Below are 17,344 nucleotides of genomic sequence, written 5' to 3' on the forward strand. Positions count from 1 at the left end.
TTATTTTGATGCACCTACTTGGAAGTTGCTATGGATTAAAACCCAGATAGCAAACAATCATTGAAACTATGTTAAATCAACATTCCGCTGTCAACGTTAATTTCATTGAATTAACGTCAAACTACGATGTTGATTCTTCATCACCATGTTTGTTTCCCATTTACAGCGCTTGAACTGTGTACAAACACCGGAGGTTTTGTTTGAGCGCACACACTGAACGGACAGCTAGAGCAGTGTTTCTCAACCTCGGTCCTGGGTTAGGGTATATACTGCTCTAGCTGTCCGTTCAGTGTGTGCGCTCAAACAAAACCTCCGGTGTTTGTACACAGTCCAAGCGCTGTAAATGGGAAACAAACATGGTGGCTCGGGCCGAGCCATAAACAATTCCAGCCAATCAACACGTTGCTTCAGGAGCACGGAAGGGAGAATTTGATTGGCTGTTGAGCTCAAATATGAACAACCTCTTGCACCTCCAGGGTGGTCCCTCCAATTACAGAGAAGCGTCTCACCTATCAATATAAAAAATAGAACTATTTTAAGTGATGTGTGTGTGTGTTGACACGATGAAGAGGGTTTGGCCTGTTTCGCCAGCCATTTTCAAAAATGATGTAATGATATGTTGCTCTGTGCAGGGCTGCCAATTTTCAAGGCTGAATTTGCCTGAGATTGATAAAGATTCACCAAAAAAATAGCAGTTTTGGCATGAGATGTATTTAAGTCAGTGGAATGTTTTTTGCATCCTAGCGTTAGATGGGACTCAGATGGAACACAGATAGCCTGGTGTTGTGTGTTCCAGCAGATTAGGCAGTTTAACCAAATTGGGCAGATCAGTGAGACTGAAGTTTTAAATCAGAAGAATTTTATAACCCTTAAGTAATTACCATTGTTTTCTTGGCCTCTGGAGACTGCAGTGTTGCCTCTGCACGGTCCAGCTCCTCCATATTGTGCAGAGACAAACCCACAGGCAAAACTCCAACATCTAGAGGTTCTGGGCTGGAGGACTGGCGGTCTGGCGGCCCAGGTGAAGGCCTCACGGAGGTCCTTCACCTCTCTGGCCAACTCTGTCACCATGGTAATTAATTTCTGCAAGGCAACATCTACTGACAAGAATAAGAAAATTTAGAACTGCTGGATAATTATAAACAGGACAGTATATGTGAAATCAACCTTTGAAAACCTTTTTTCACACTATATCCATAATGAAGGGATTAAACCTTAACCCTTTAATGATATTCTGTTGTTGTAACCTGCAATGTGTGCATTATACTTAACATACTAGTGTTATTTGCCTCAGCTGAGTTGACCTCAGTACAGCATTAAGACCACAGCTCAAGCTGCATATGTTCACCATTTTTTTTATCTTGCTGCCACTCAAGAAGAGTGTGAAATCATTTGAATTTTGGGTTTATGCGAGGTATTTGTTAAATTTCTATTGGTTTTGAAGACATTTTCTGATGTGATGTCAATTTGGGTATAATAACTTTACACTTCTCTAAACTAGTTAGAGAAGAACAGATCAAAGTTCTGTGAAGCTCTCCCTCCATGCAAAGATGCAAGAATATAGCCTTTATTTATGATTAATCCCCATTGCTGACTGAGTCTCCTTTTCTGGTGTATTGTATCAGGGTTTCCCCCAGAAAAGTTGTTAGGCCCAGTGGCAAGTATCTTTTGACAGGGCCCGGCGCGGCCTAGCGGCCAAGTGTCTTTTTTGACAGGGGCCCGGCGCGGGCCAGCGACAGACTGATGGCAGCATTAAGGTAGGGTCCTATAGTTTCTGTGATAACAGAATCACGGATGGAATCGTGGAATTGAGGATTTAAAAAAGCTGTAACACAGATTCAGTAGGGCCCTACTTAAGTCAGTGCTAAAAGCTGACTGGAGATTTGAAAATATGACTACGTAATGTGAATGTTGTTATAAATAAGTCATTTATTTAACACACATTTAAAAAAATCAACAACTATTTACAGCATAGCAGAGTCTTACAAAGAATCTGACAACAATGTACAGTCTTGGAATGCTGTGTTTTCAACAACAACAAAAGAAATTAAATTAAATTAAAATAAATAATATCAAAGTTTTTGCACCCTACAAAAAACTTGAAAAAAGTCCTGATTGGCTGCTGATTCTTACAGCCTTGGAATGCTGGGCACATTTCAACAACAACAAAATAAATTAAATTAAAATAAATAATATCAAGGTTTTTGCACTCTACAAAAAACTTTTATTCAAGTCCTGATTGGATACTGAATCTTACAACAAGCCATGGAATTCTGGGCACATTTAAACATTTAAAAAACTGTCTAAGGTTTTTTGGCTTTTACAGTAGGTTATCTTTCCTCCTTGAATTTTTCCCGACCGTGAAAACTGCCTGACTTGTTTACATTTTGGACAGATGTGGCTCCTGAGTAAATCTATCGTTGTTTCCGTCGCAGCACTTTAGACACAAGCAATATCGAAAAAATCCTGAAATTTCTTCTTACCGTGAAGAGTGCCTGACCCTCAACCGTGGCGTTTCACCTCACTCTTCACCGCAAGAAGAAATTTTAGGATTTTTGCGATATTACTTGTGTCGAAAGTACTGCGACTGAAACAATGATGGATTTACTCTGTAGCCACATCTGTCCAAAATGAAAACAAGTCAGGCAGTTTTCACGGTTGGAAAAGATTTTATGACAACGTTGTGCTATGTAAAAAGTTGTGTAAGTCGCTCTGGATAAGAGCGTCTGCTAAATGCCTATAATGTAATGTAATGTAATGTCGTGCACATCAATGTCATCAACCTAACGTTATTAATAAACAAGTGAAGTCGTTATTTCGATGGCGATTAATCAGTCATGTAATGTTACAATATATCGAACGTTACATTCATGCTACTAATTTAACGTTACCTACACACTGCTTAAGTTAATATAAAAAGAATGTACTTACCGACGAGATGAAGTGATAACAGTTTGTAACGAGGTTAGTTAGCCTACTAAATAAGAAATGGTGGCTTGCTAGGTAATGTTAGCTTGTGATAGTTGGAAGCGTCAAGTGCTGAACGTCACTCTACGCACAATGAGGGTAGCCTAAAGAACATTGATCTCTGTCTCAGACCTGCTGTTTTCCTATAGTGCGTTCACGTACTGTAACTATAGTTAAAAAAACATCTTAAAACATACATTTTAAAAAAAAAATTCCCTGATGCTTAGGCCCGGCGGGGGGTCAACTTAGGCCCGGCGGGCCGCCGGGCTTGCAATAGACTGCCAGAAACCCTGTGTATATTACCATCAATCAGTGCTATGGTTGTGCTGCAGAGACATGATGGAAAGCACTACATAAAAGTTTAGGTAGGTTAATGCGCTGTAATTGCACACTAGGCCATTCCTTTCACATATGAATGAAATCCTATGATAATGTCAAAGCATAACAGTTTTGCCTTTTAATAGTTGCCTTGCAGAATCTCTGGAATCTGTGACAAGTAAAAAGAAAAATAAATAAATAACTAGACAATTCCTGCAGAAATTGTGAAGTGTGGTTGCCGCCAATGCAAAGTCGACTTTGTGCAGAACAGAGCTTTATACATTATGTAAACGTTATTCTTACATAAGTATTCAGTATTACTTTACTATCCGGCAAAATTGGCATGCTGTACTGCGTTTGGATCATATGGATTTGGTCGGTTGCTAGGGTATTCTACATGGTTGCTAGTGTGTTGCTACATGGTTGCTATGGAGTTCTAGGGAATTGCAAGTGTGTTAATATGTGGTTGCTATGGTGTTCTATGAGGTTGCTAGGTTGTTGCTATGATGTTCTAGGTGGTTGCTAGGTCTTTACCGAGTCCAATGAGACGACCCATAATGCTCTATGACAAACGGTTCCAAAGTTATGAAATATCAAACATCTGCCAATCAGGAAAGGGGGAGAGGCTAACCTACACCAATTACAATTATGATGTGATGAAACTCCCTTTTCCCTTTTGAACATACCTTCAGGAGACGAAAATCCTACAGACTCCAGTTGCTGGGGAGGTTGCAGATGTGTGTAGGTTTGGGGAAAGAACTGGAAGTCATCGTGTGATGGGAAGGGTGAAGGGTGGACGCTGGTGTAGGGCTGGAGTTGTGGAGGCGACTGGCAGCTGGTTGGGGCATGAGGTTGGGAGCTGGTAGAGGGATGGGGGGAGACTGCAGAGTGGTGGAGTTTGGTGTAAAAAAAAGTTTGTGAAAATAACAGGGGGTTACAGCCTATTATGCTCAATTAGATTATCCACAAAGGCTTACTTTGTTACACACACACACAATCACAATATACTATACCTGGAAACAAAACTCTAGGAGACTGGGGATATTTTTTTTTTTTTTTTTTGGGTTGGTCGTCCTCAGAATCTGACCCATTGTAGATGGGATTTGGTCTAAAATTAAATGTGAACATCCCATTAAACGGCATTGTTTATTTTCTTTTTTTTCACCTTAAGTTACACTAAAATTCAAAACTTTGGAATCACTGAGAAATTCTAAAACAAAATCCCATTTCTTTCAATTAAGGCAACATGAAATTGATCAGAAATATAGTGTAGACATTGTTATTGTTGTAAATGATGGATGATTTTAATGGATTATCTACAGTACATTGATGTACAAAGCCTCATTTTCTGCAACCATCACTCCTGTTTTCCAGCAAAGATTAGTTTCAAGTACAAAGTACAAAGTTGTTATTTGAAGCAGAAATCATTCTTTCCAATGTCTTGATTGTAATTTCTATTCATTTTGAAACTTATTTGATGGATAAAACGTTTTCATGAAAAATACGACATTTGAGTGATTCCAAACTTTTGAACTGTAGTGTATGTTAATTGTCTATAGTAGGAGACACTATAGTATGTGCACATACTGTAACAAACACAAGCTTGTACACACACAAGCCAGCAACATAAATTGTTTAAATGGAAGCTTATCACTGTGGAAAGTGGACATTCAGTATTACCTTGTTTTTCTTTTCAGATTTCTCTGGCTTTCTTCCTCAGATTGTATGTCTGTAGTATCACAGAGTTCTTTTAGATACCTCTGCATACTCCTCTCTGCTTCCTCAAAAGTGTCTACAAGTACAGACTTAGGTTGTTGTTATATTAAAATGTCATAAAACCAATTCTGATAACACCCACCATGGCTTATGAGGAGCCTGACCGGTTCATGTGTGCCATCCCTCAGTAGGCTCATCTCTCCTCTTAATTGCTGCACGGACCTTGGCTGTTTCTTCAGGGGGATATGGGGGCCATAAAACCTTCTCCCCTTTTACCCAGGTATTGGGGATAACTTCTGTGCCACCACTGCTTCATCTTTTGTTTGTTTTGATTATTTTATTTTTTTTGGGGGGGGAATACAAAGGACGTCTAGGATAGAAAAACAGTACGCATAACAATAAAAAAGTTAAATGTATTGCTTGAACTAAGTAAAAAGTAACTAAGGAAAATGTCTAAAGGTAACGATTATTGCCTTGGCTAGAAAACCTCTGCCCTGAAGAACATGAACTGATTCATTTTGACATGATTTCTTACTGGCTATGTATGATGGGCATGGCAGTGAATTCTGTTTTGTCAGGGCAAAGGAAATATTTCTGATCAATATGTTGAAGCTTGGCCACACCAAGACTGTCGTTCAACTCACATCAGTAACATCCAATGCTGGATGATGGTAGGGGATACTGGAAATAAGACTCCTTATGACAAAACTTTTGGAAAATCACAAAAGTGTCACCAGCTACTTTCACAATATTGTGAAGAATAGCAATGTCATCTACAATTTGTACAGTTATCCCCGGTCCCTGAAGACAGGGTGTACTTTTCACTAACTACCTTTCTGTACTGTTCTGCATGGCCTATATGAGGCACTAATGGACCATCATAATGAAAATGCATTAATTTGCGTCCTTTCTTTAGTTCTGATGCTGCTACATCAGATATTTCTGAAAGCCTTTTCACAACTTGTTGTAAAGGCAAGTGAGGCTTGACCAAGAGATGCTTAATTTGTCCTAAGTAATTTTCATAAGGAAATGCTGAGATGTTAGCTAAAGGCCCAAAGAGTCGATATTCCTCTGCCAGGTGTGTTAGCTGGTGGACATTGTAAGTAATTTCATGCCTACCATATAGCTGTCCAAAGTGATAAACAAATGATACCAGGAACTCATAGACACAGTCTACCATTTCCTCTGATGTACCAGGAGATAAAAGCAGATGCATTGCTACAGAAAACAACATGAAGTTGTCATACAACTCAACAGGAATGCTATTCCTAAGCACTACAGGTCCTGCATACAACATGAAATACCGGAGTTCCGTTGCTGTCCATCTGGCAATTTCTGGGTTTGCGGCTAAACTCAAGTGGCGTGTAGGGTCCCAGTCCCTTCAATTTAACTGAAATTTGCTCTATGATCTGACTGGACAACCTAGTTGCAAGTGCTTTGCCCCTGATCAGAACAGAAGTTTACTGGTGTACAGAAGTTTCCTAGTTACTCCAAGACAACATAAATGCATATAATCTAACGGAATCATTGTAACCATTTTCACTATACCAGCTAAAGGAGACAGTGGCTGTGTCCCAAACCGCATACTTCCATGCTCCACACTACCGTGCTCCGGAATATGCACTCCAGGCAAGGCTTGGGACTACGCACTCCGAACCATGGAAGTGCGGTAGCACGGAGAAACAGTTAAATGTGTGGGATGCACTTCGTGACGACATCTGGACATAACCTTTAACCTTTGCCGAAACTATCGGTGAAATTCCGGTAGTAAACCTGAGGGGAATAACGTGAGAGCATTTATTTCATACCGTATTTATTTCGTATTTATTCAAGCGGACTTGACGCCGTTACCTATTTAAATGCAAGTCCTGTAAAAAATTACACATAACTGTCTAAATGAAAAAAAAAACAACTTAATACATATACATTTTAGTTATATTGATAAAACTTCTTTTACGATATCAACTTTTAGACTAGGAACACGCTTGGAATTCCTTAATCGCGACCATTATTAAGTACATTGGTGCAAATGCCGCTTCACAGTTTCCAACTGTACTCCTAATGGCTATTTTGCTTCCTGCGACTTGGGCGACAACTGTGAATATGTAACGGATCACTAGAAATGCTAGTAGGGACGAGCCTTTTTCAATTAACCTGAAATACACAAGATGGGACACTTAATCTTAGCTGTAACTATCGGAGAAATTTAGATGGTAAACCTGAGGAGAATAATGTTAATTCGTTAGTTCGCTAGCTGAATTGGTACTGTATAAGTAGGCTGTATTACTGAAATACTCTGATATAACCAGTTATCAGCAACATTTAATCGGCATAGCTAATCGGTTAAATTGAATTCTCCATTTTTGCTAGCGTTCGTATGTCAGAACAGAACCGGATGGCAACGTTTTTCAGTGAACAATCTACCCCGTAATAAAGTTGCAATTGCACTGTAAACAATCATGTGTTGTGTTTTCATTATTTTTGCGCTGTTTACCAGCGCGTGAACAACTGGGTATGCAGTAAGTTAGGCGACAGAAATGGAGCCCGTTATATTCGTGATGGTCATGCTACTTTTCATGGGGTGGTACATTTCACTTGAAACGGGGAAAAGATTGGCTGTGGTGAGGAGACAGCGACTGATCGTCAAAAACGGGAACCGACGAAGGCAGGCAATCCGGAGAGCGGCAGCAAGGAGACAAGCATTACTGAGAAGGATTGCGCTTGCCAGCACCGATGTAGGTAGTCAATATAGCCAGCTAGCTAGCTACACTGGTTCACATTACATATACTTAAACAAAACTATATATATACTTACAAAAAACTAATATTTACCTCACATATTGCGTTACTCATTCACTCTATCACTTTACTTATATACAAACTCTTCATCATGTACCGTTTCAAGAATTACATAATTTAAATTTCCAATCTGCACCACTGTCAGTACTAAACAAAAAGAAGACAGACCCCTTGAAGTAACATAAAGTATTTATTTACTTTGTCAATTTCTCTCTAGGGAGAAAGCCTTGCAACGGTATGGCAGGATTAATGTCAGTGTCCCGATCCTCACAAAATTTTTTGATGAGGACCAGGATCTCCGGCCAGACTTTCGTTTGTCCAGACGGGCAATCCGGAGTCTCTTGAGAATGCTCCCCAACATGAGGGACCATGGCTGGGGCTACACACTAGATGTCCTCACCTTTGTGTACTGGCTGGCCTGTGGGACATCCTACCGTCTGGTGTCAGAGGTGTTTGCTGTCCCACGCAGCACAGTACACAGGATGGTCCATGCCATTGCAGGTGACCTGATTTCCATCTTGCCGAGAGTCATAAACTTGCCTGAAACAGGAGACCTGGAAGCCATTGGAGAGGGGTTCTGTCGGCTGGCAGGACATTCAGCGTTCAGGAAGGCTGTGGGAGCCATTGATGGGTGCCACATACAACTGAAGCCACCTGGAGGAGTCACTAGACAGTGCTATATCAACAGGAAATTGTTTCCATCAATTATCCTGCAGGCTGTCTGTGACATTCCTGGATGTCTTTGTGGGTTACCCGGGGTCTGTTCATGACTCATGGGTCCTGCGGAACAGCCTCATATATGTACAGCAGCTGTGTCCTCCCCGTGGATACATGCTGCTTGGTGATGGAGGGTATCCCTGCTTGGAGGATCCAATCCACCTCATAACCCCCTACAGGGAGCCTGTCCAGGGGCCGGTGGAGGCCCGCTTTAACCGGCATCATTCCAAAGCTTGCTCCATAATTGAGCGAGCTTTTGGACTGATGAAGTCCAGATGGAGGAGCATCTTCTTTTCATCCCTGGAGGTTCACCCTTCATTTGCACCGAAGGTTATTGCAGCCTGCGCTATCCTTCACAATGTCTGCCTGGCTGCTGACGATGTCCTGGAGGAAGACAGAAGACCACTGTCAGAAAATGACCCTGACCCAGTACCCATCCTTAGGGGGGAGATGCCGGGACAACACCTGAGGGCAAGACTGGCGGAGGAGGTGTCAGCCCCAGATGTGTGTCCTGCTGGTCTGCAAGACCACATTTATTGGTGCTCTGATGTAGTATAAAATGTGTTTTTTTCAATTTGCTTATTTTTTCTAAATTTTTTTATAGTACCTTCCCTGTTAGCGCATTATTTGCTACATACTTTTTTTTGCCATATAGCTTATTGTTTGTAAATGTTGTTCCATCTCTCCATCCATGTCCATGTCCCTCTTTCTCTTCACAATAATTAAATTGTTTTTAACAGTTCACTCGATTGTGACCAATTAAGTATGGTAATCTGTTCATTTAAATACTTGTTGCTTATCAGAAATTACACATCTTTTAATTAGCAAATTAAAAACTTTTAGAATTTACCTTTTTTTGGGTTGCCACTCGACACGCAAACCACTAATATTTGATAAAAAGCTGTACTTGTGTAGTATAGTATGTAATTTAGCCTTGTAATAATGACAAAACTAACACAGCTGCTTAAAATAATTATTTATTAGCATATTTCTCAAACACGGCAAGAAAGTGGCCCAGAAACTCCCTCCTCTCCTCTCTCTCACAGGCTTCTCTCCTCTCCTCCCTCTGCAAGGCTTCCACTTCCCTCTGCCTCTCCCTCTCTCTCTCCTCCTCCACCTCAGCCTGCCTCTGGAGGAACTCCAACAGGTCGGAGTTCCTCCGTTTCCTGCTTCCACCTGCCCTTTCCTGCCTTCTGCTTTGAGGGGAGACCACCACTGTATCCACTTCAGCACTGGCTGAGGCAATCAGGACAAAAGGCTAAATGGACGGCCTCCCCCCGATTGCCTCATCCATCATGGCAAACCACCGTCAGGATGCAGCAGTGGTCTCACCCCCTTCAGTGCTGACCCCTGTGGAGGGGTTCTTTAACACCTAAAGAGACAAGCAATGGTATACTGACCACAAATGTCTTTCAAATTTTATTAACTACATAAAGTAAACAAGCAAACGTACATTATGACAAAATATAATTGATCATCATTATATCCACAGAATTGATTGAAACATATTCTCTTTTTGAAATACTGACCATGTCAAACTTCATATGTACACATTACAGATACATATCTTGTACTTTTTTTTCATGTTTTCCCATTTTTTCTTAGCTTGGGCAGCCGATACCCTCCCTTGCAGGCCTGTGTTACTGATAAACTGCCTACAACAGAAACAATACCGGATATAAGAAAAAACAAACAAATTATCTAATCAGATTGTAATTATATATTTATTTCATAAGTACTTACTCCCATTCTCCCTTGGCGGCATTTCTTTTGCCCATGAAGAGGGCCTCATTGTCCCGCCGCCAAAGCACAAGGGATCTTGTGTCATCTGTCCCTAGTGTCACATATGAAAAACCAGGTGATGATACGATATGATATACTTTATTGTCCCCTTAGGGAAATTTATCTTGGGCTCAGTATTGCGGCATTTAACAAATGTCATTTTACATTTTACATTATCCATATGTACATACATTCAAGTGCTGTTAATGAAATAAAACTAACTAAATAAATAAATAAATAAATAAATTCATAAATTAAAAATAATGTTAATCGCAATATATATCGCATGTGCTGTCCTACTTCCATGCACTTTAAATGATTTCTCAATAATAACATCTTTGCCTGTACAATCAGTTTACTAAACCCAAGAACAAGGGTGAGGCTCACTTCAGTTTTCTTGTTTACTAACTATGAATTCTCCCTTGAATATGATGGAGTGGTGCTGGGATGTCTTTCGTGGTATATGACAGGCGTACCACTTTAACCGGTTTTAGGCTGAAACTTTGACATGGTAGAACCAAAAAAAACAGTAATATAGAATACTTTCTTAAAGGAGTACCATGGTGATTTTCACACTTTCTCGGTTTTATGCTATTTGCACAAGAGGCATTGAAGAAACACAATGAGGAAAGTATTATATATGTCCGTTCTGTATTTTTGGAGAAATATGCATTTTAAATTCATCATCCTATTTTCAACCGGTTGAGAAAGTTGTCATTTTGCTACGTCACGAATACAGTAACCACTCCTATTTCCACGCCCCGTAAAGAAATCTGACAGGACACACCGTTCTGCTGTTCAGACAATGCAAATATTTGACTAACGTTAGGTTCACTTAAATTAGAGTGCCTTTAGATTGTTTCTGGTTATATTCATTTAGCTAGCTAGCTAACGTTAGCTAGCTAGGAGGTTTGTTTTCATAAGGCAATGTTATCGATAACGTTAGCTTGCTAGTTTGCTTTTATGAGGACGTTATAGTTGTGCTTTTATCTTAACTTGGCTAGCTAGATAGCAAAAATTATAATTGGATATAAGTCAACGTCATTACCTTAGCTATCTATCAATACTTGATATACTACTAAGCTAGCTAGCTTGTGAAAATTCAGTCTCCCAAAGAGAGCGCGTATCATGGGGGTAGCTATGGTAACGGGGCACGGTCTGTCTATCATAGCTAACTGACAGTTCTCATTACCACGCCCAGACGGTTTGGGTTAATTTTTATAGTGGGAAATTTAGGCTTAGAAAAATACATTTTAAAGTACATTGAAATGACTGAAGAATAAAAAAATTATGCACATTTGTTTTGTTGTTGCCTGAAGACAACTGGGAAGTGTCACGTTCAACCACCATGGTACTCCTTTAAAGTGTAATTCTAGCTAAGTGGGTCGATATCCAGCCAGGTAGCAAGTAAGAGCACATGGGAATAAATTCGTAATAAATATTATGAATATTACTTTAATAATATTCATGTCCGTCTAGCTAAATCGCTACTATTATTGCCTTTGTATGGATAGCAAGATAGCTAGTTAACGAACTGGAGACTGGTAGCTCCGGTTAGCCACATTATTCAGCTGGCTATATTACCATTGTGCTGTACCACATGTTTTCAAACTTTTAAGAATTTTAGCATACAAACTGTTGATAAATTACTTGCATTTGTAGAAGGCCTCAGGAGGAACAACCTCACGTCCGTCATCCGCCATTGTCGTTGTTCTTCTAACAGTTTTTCTCGAAATGAATTATGGATTTTTCCCAGTCGGAGCATGCACGGATGCACACTTCAAATTTTGATAAAACGGAGTGCGCATCCGGGTACTATATCCGTGCTCTGCGCTACCGGACTTCGGTTTGGACTCGCACTCCAAGATGGAGGCATGCTTGCTAAGCGCACTCGGAGCATGGAAGTATGCGGTTTGGGACACAGCCATCGTTTGATTCAAGTGGTGGTCATCATCAATCATAGAGTTAAAATCAGCATCAGTTCTTAATTTTGCATTAACTTCAGGAAAGGTCATTTTGTTTTTCCATTCACCCGCTTGAACACATTTGACACAACCATTATGAGCCTTGTGTTTTTAATAAAGGCTCATGCAGGGGCATCGCACACAAATGAACACACTTTTGCCATTATATGCTGGCCATTGTAAATAATACCATTCTCCAAAATGTCACTAAGGTCCTCAATGAATGGGCCGAAGAACTCAAATACACTTTGGCTTGCTAAGGCCAGAGTAGAGGCCAACAAGAAATAGTGATTTGGTGTAATCAACATTTACAATTGCAAGAACTGGCCAGAACTGAAGTCTACTGCTTTTGAATAGTGGTAGTCCATCAACATTAAACTGCAGTTTAATTATATTCAAGTTAGCAGGCAGGATCAAAGATTTCAGTGGTGACACCAACCCCTGAGCTAAGCCAAAATGATGGTATTCCCCACCCTCCATCTTCATAGATGTTATTTGACCTTGCGTCCTGAAAACTGCCCGGGCATCTTTGGGCAATTCTGGGTGAAACACGCAAAATGCTCAAGAGTGCAGTTAGTGCCACTAGAGAGTGAAAATGTAGACGCCCAACATCTTAAACTCGTTATCAAAAACTCCGTAGTTGGAGCTTCAGCATCTGCATCATCTGAGTCAATAGCTGATGTACAGCAGCCAAACCTCTCAACACCGCAGTCATGAGCAGTGTCCAGTGACACATGGGTCTCTCTGAATACTGAACTCAGCTCATAGTCCGCCTATAACTGGTAGCTCCTCTACAACTAAGTGACTAGAGGCTGAAACACCTGACTCCACTACTACCCTTGGGCACTCAACATGTTCCAATGCTGTGGCAGTGTTGCCTTGCAAGTTTTGTTTGCTAAAGGTCTCTTCAAACTGCTGTAGTATCTCTTGACTCTGTGGCCTGAAGCATTGACCTAAATTTGCACCTCTTTGACCAGCGTGATGCCATTGTGAGTGCAAATGTTGTGCATATTCAAATATTTACAAAATACAATAATAACAGAAGGCTAAACATATTTTAAAGACTAGCTTACTTTATTAATGATGTGGTTTATTGAAATCTGAAAAAAGGACAAAAAAGATAAAGCACAATGTTAGCAAACAGTGAGGGACAATTAAATTCACATACAAGCATATTTTATTTACACATTATTCCCCACACCCCCCATAATTTTCCTGCAAAACAGATGATAACAGCATATTCCTATCAGAAGTCAATAATCACAATAAATCTCATCCATGTTCTTTTAAACAGGGCCTGCTAAGGCTTCTCTAAAGGCCTAACCATTTTCATTTACAAATAATGTATGGGGCGGAGTCAAGGGTTGGACTAGGGTATTGTAGTGTAGAGCTTTTAGGCCCTATGAGACATAATCATGTATTTTGTTACAATTGCTGTGTGACATGTCAATGACATGATTCTTTAACAAATATTTGTCTAAATATGATATTAGGCCTCATATCGTCTGAGGCCTGGCGCACCCCCTGTGATCTTTTGTGCCCCCCTGAGGGGGGCGCGGACCCCAGGTTAGGAAACGTTGCTGTAAAGTCTATCGCGCAGCTAACCTTAGGATCTTTTGAAATGCCGCTGTTGCCAGCAACCGGTAACGTTAATACACCTATCTGGAGCTCTGTTCGCCCAAACAGTGTTTTGCTGCCCATGTGACCAATAAACGATTTATAAGTGTCATTTGAGTTGACATGATATTATTACACTTGATTTGATTTGGTACAAATGTGAACATTTGTATCAAATAGAACAAAAAGTAATATCTTCCTCGAAATGAAGAGCTAACGTGAACATTATTGTGGCTATAGGAGGAAAAGGTGCGTTAGGTAAGAAGCCGGGGCAACTTGCACAACGCCGCACTCAGCACATAAGTTACTGTACAAAGTGTGTAATTACCAAAATAATACAATAGTGGTGATAATATAGGCAAATGTTCGATACAATTTTATACTGACTTTATAGCACAATATCCAGGCTCCATCGTTAATAGGATAATTCCGCTAGCATAAAAGCAAAATGCTAACGTTATTGCCAGAAAAAACTAATCCTGCACTGAGGAGTGTAATTCTTGAAAATAGCGTGTATTTTATCTTTGTTTAGATTTTGGGTTATCTACGAAATATATGCATGCCTCTCTCTTCCTCGCAACTGATCCTAGCTAACGTTATCCTACTCTCATCTAACGCTAACTTCAAAGTTATCAGTTACATTAGCGAGCTAACTTAACACATCTGCATCTTTCAGTCTTGACATTTTGACAGTAAAACATCCCAAATATTTAATGTAATTCATAGCTACCACGAATATTTAAAAAAAACCCTACAGTAAACTAAGGTTAGCTAACTGACTAAATTAACTTTGTGTAGGTGTTTATGAAGCTGTAGAGTGAACGAATAGTCTATGATGTCTAAATTTGACAACTTTGACAGATGTTAACATTACAATGACATTTCAGAGGTATCTAAATTATAATAATGACCATTGCGACAGGCACAAATGTATGTATGGCTGCATATAATGTTAGACAATGTAAATAAACTATAAACGTTTACGAATATTCAATTTGGTACAGTTCAACATTCAAACATTAGATAAATAAATGCATGCTGCTTACCTGATTGATTCACAAATGAGATGTTTGGGGTGCAGTACGTTGGTCTACCACACGATGGTCTCCTGGTCAACTGTAATTCAATGACTTTCCGATCATATTTCCCTTGTCAACTATAAATCGATGGCTTTTCAATATCACGTCGTTACCTGGTCAACTACAAATCAATACTCAATCAATTATAATCAGGACAACTATAAATCAAAGTTATTCCAATGTCACTGTCAACATCATTGTCGTTACCTGGTCAGCTACATCATTGTCATTACCACATCATTGGTACAACATTATTGTCGTTAACATCATTTTCAACATCATTGTCATTACCTGGTCAACTACAAATCGATGCTCAATCAGTTATAATCAGGAAAACTATAAATCCAATGTCACTGTCATCAACAGTACTATATACTGTTGGGTTTCATCGGTATTGTAATGGTGATCCAACATTTATTTAGCATTGAGATTTCAATCTCAACCATGATGATGATTCAGATGTAAAATCAATATTTTTTCAATGTCATCTTGCTATCTGGGAAGCGTCTGCTAAATGACTAAAATGTAAATGTCCATTTAAGGGCTATTCTCTTTCTACTGTGCTTTGACTTGACAATTAAATTTGAACTTCATTATTACACATTTGAAATAAAGAATGTTATTTATTAATGTTATCCAGCAAACCAGAGTGTATTGTAATATTTATTGGGGGGTTTTCCCAACACCAAATGGCAAGTTCTGCAAAATATTCAGACATGGGAAAGTTGTTTAATTAATTTACTATGATGTAATAAAAATATTTAAATCAATTACTGGAGTGGTATTCAGCTCCAGTCCTAGAATACCCCCTAATAGAATGTTTTTGTTCCAATCCAGAACTAACACTTGATTCAATGACTACACCATTCAGCTATCTCTTGATTATCTCCATGTCTGTTACCTTCCAGGTTCTATTCTATATAATGTTACATTCAATCTAATTAACTTTTAAAAACAACTAGCGATTTGTAGAAACCTCCGAGTTGATACAACCCTGTTGTGTTCGTTTATCCTGTGTGAGCATATTAGAGCATATACAGTGTGTCAAAGTAGTAAGTGGTAATTCTTTAATACCTGATTGCCTAATAATAACAACGCTAATCTAATGATGTTTACTGTCGATTTACACGTTGATAAAACAATGGTGTTTTCGCAAATTTGAGGTGAGTTTTTAATTCTGTCAGTCTGATTGCTTTGATAGCTAATTCATATTTGGGGACCCATGGATAACTCATGACCCATAGTTTGCGCCGTTGGCCTACAGGCAAGACAATGCAAATATTTGACTAACGTTAGGTTCACTTAAATTAGAGTGCCTTTTAAGGAATATTAGACTATTTCTGGTTATATTCATTTAGCTAGCTAGCTAACGTTAGCTGAGTTTGCTTTCATAAGGTGATGTTATCGATAGCCTTAGCTAGCTAGTTTGCTTTCATAAGGATGTTATAGTTGTGCTTTTATGTTAACTTGGCAAGCTAGCTAGCAAAAATTATTATTGGATATAAGTCAGCGTCCTTAGCTTAGCTATCGATACTTGATATACTAAGTTAGCTAGCTTGTGAAAATTCAGTCTCCCAAGATGAGCGTGTATCATGGAGGTAGCTATGGTAACAAACAACATGTGGAAAGTGGAGGCACGGTCTGTCAATCATAGCTAATTGATAGTTCTCATTACCACGCCCAGACAGTTTGGGTGAACTTTTATAGTGGGAAATTTAGGCTTAGAAAAATAAGTTTTAAAATACATTTAAATGACTGAATAATAAAAGAATTATGCATATTTGTTTTGTTGTTGCCTAAAGACAACTGGCAAGTGTCACATTCAACCACAATGTTAATCCTTTAAAGGAGTAAGTTAGTGATAAGTTTAATGTAGACAATACATACAGTTAAATAAATGAATGAGAATGTATTACTCACTGTACGTTGGCTTGGTCTTGAGGGCTTGAATGGAGTATTGTCCCTTCTTTGACTTTGGGTACTTTATCATGTAGGCCAGTTGTCATTGTAGTACCTCTGTTAAGTTGGCTTCAAAAAGTAAAAATGAATATATCAGTTCAGCATCATCCACAAAAATAAATAAATAAATAAATAGCTATTACAAAATACCCTACTACCTAGTTAGATTTCTTGATATCCGTTAATGCATTTCAGACTCTAGCGACAGTTGCATTCCCATTGAAAACAAACAGCATGCAAGACTGCTAAACGGTTTCAGTGTGTAGGGCAGTGCGGGGAACAAACTAAATGCGTTAGCTTGTTCCCCGCTCTCTCCTATAGCTATGTGAAGTTATGGCGCAAGCAGGAGATGTAGGGCTGGTACAACCGTACCAATATGAGCCAGCAGACTCAGATTTTGAAGATGGAGTCCCACCGCCACCACCC

Source organism: Anguilla anguilla, chromosome 9 (genome assembly GCF_013347855.1).
Source record: "Anguilla anguilla isolate fAngAng1 chromosome 9, fAngAng1.pri, whole genome shotgun sequence".
In the NCBI taxonomy this organism is placed as follows: Eukaryota; Metazoa; Chordata; class Actinopteri; order Anguilliformes; family Anguillidae; genus Anguilla; species Anguilla anguilla.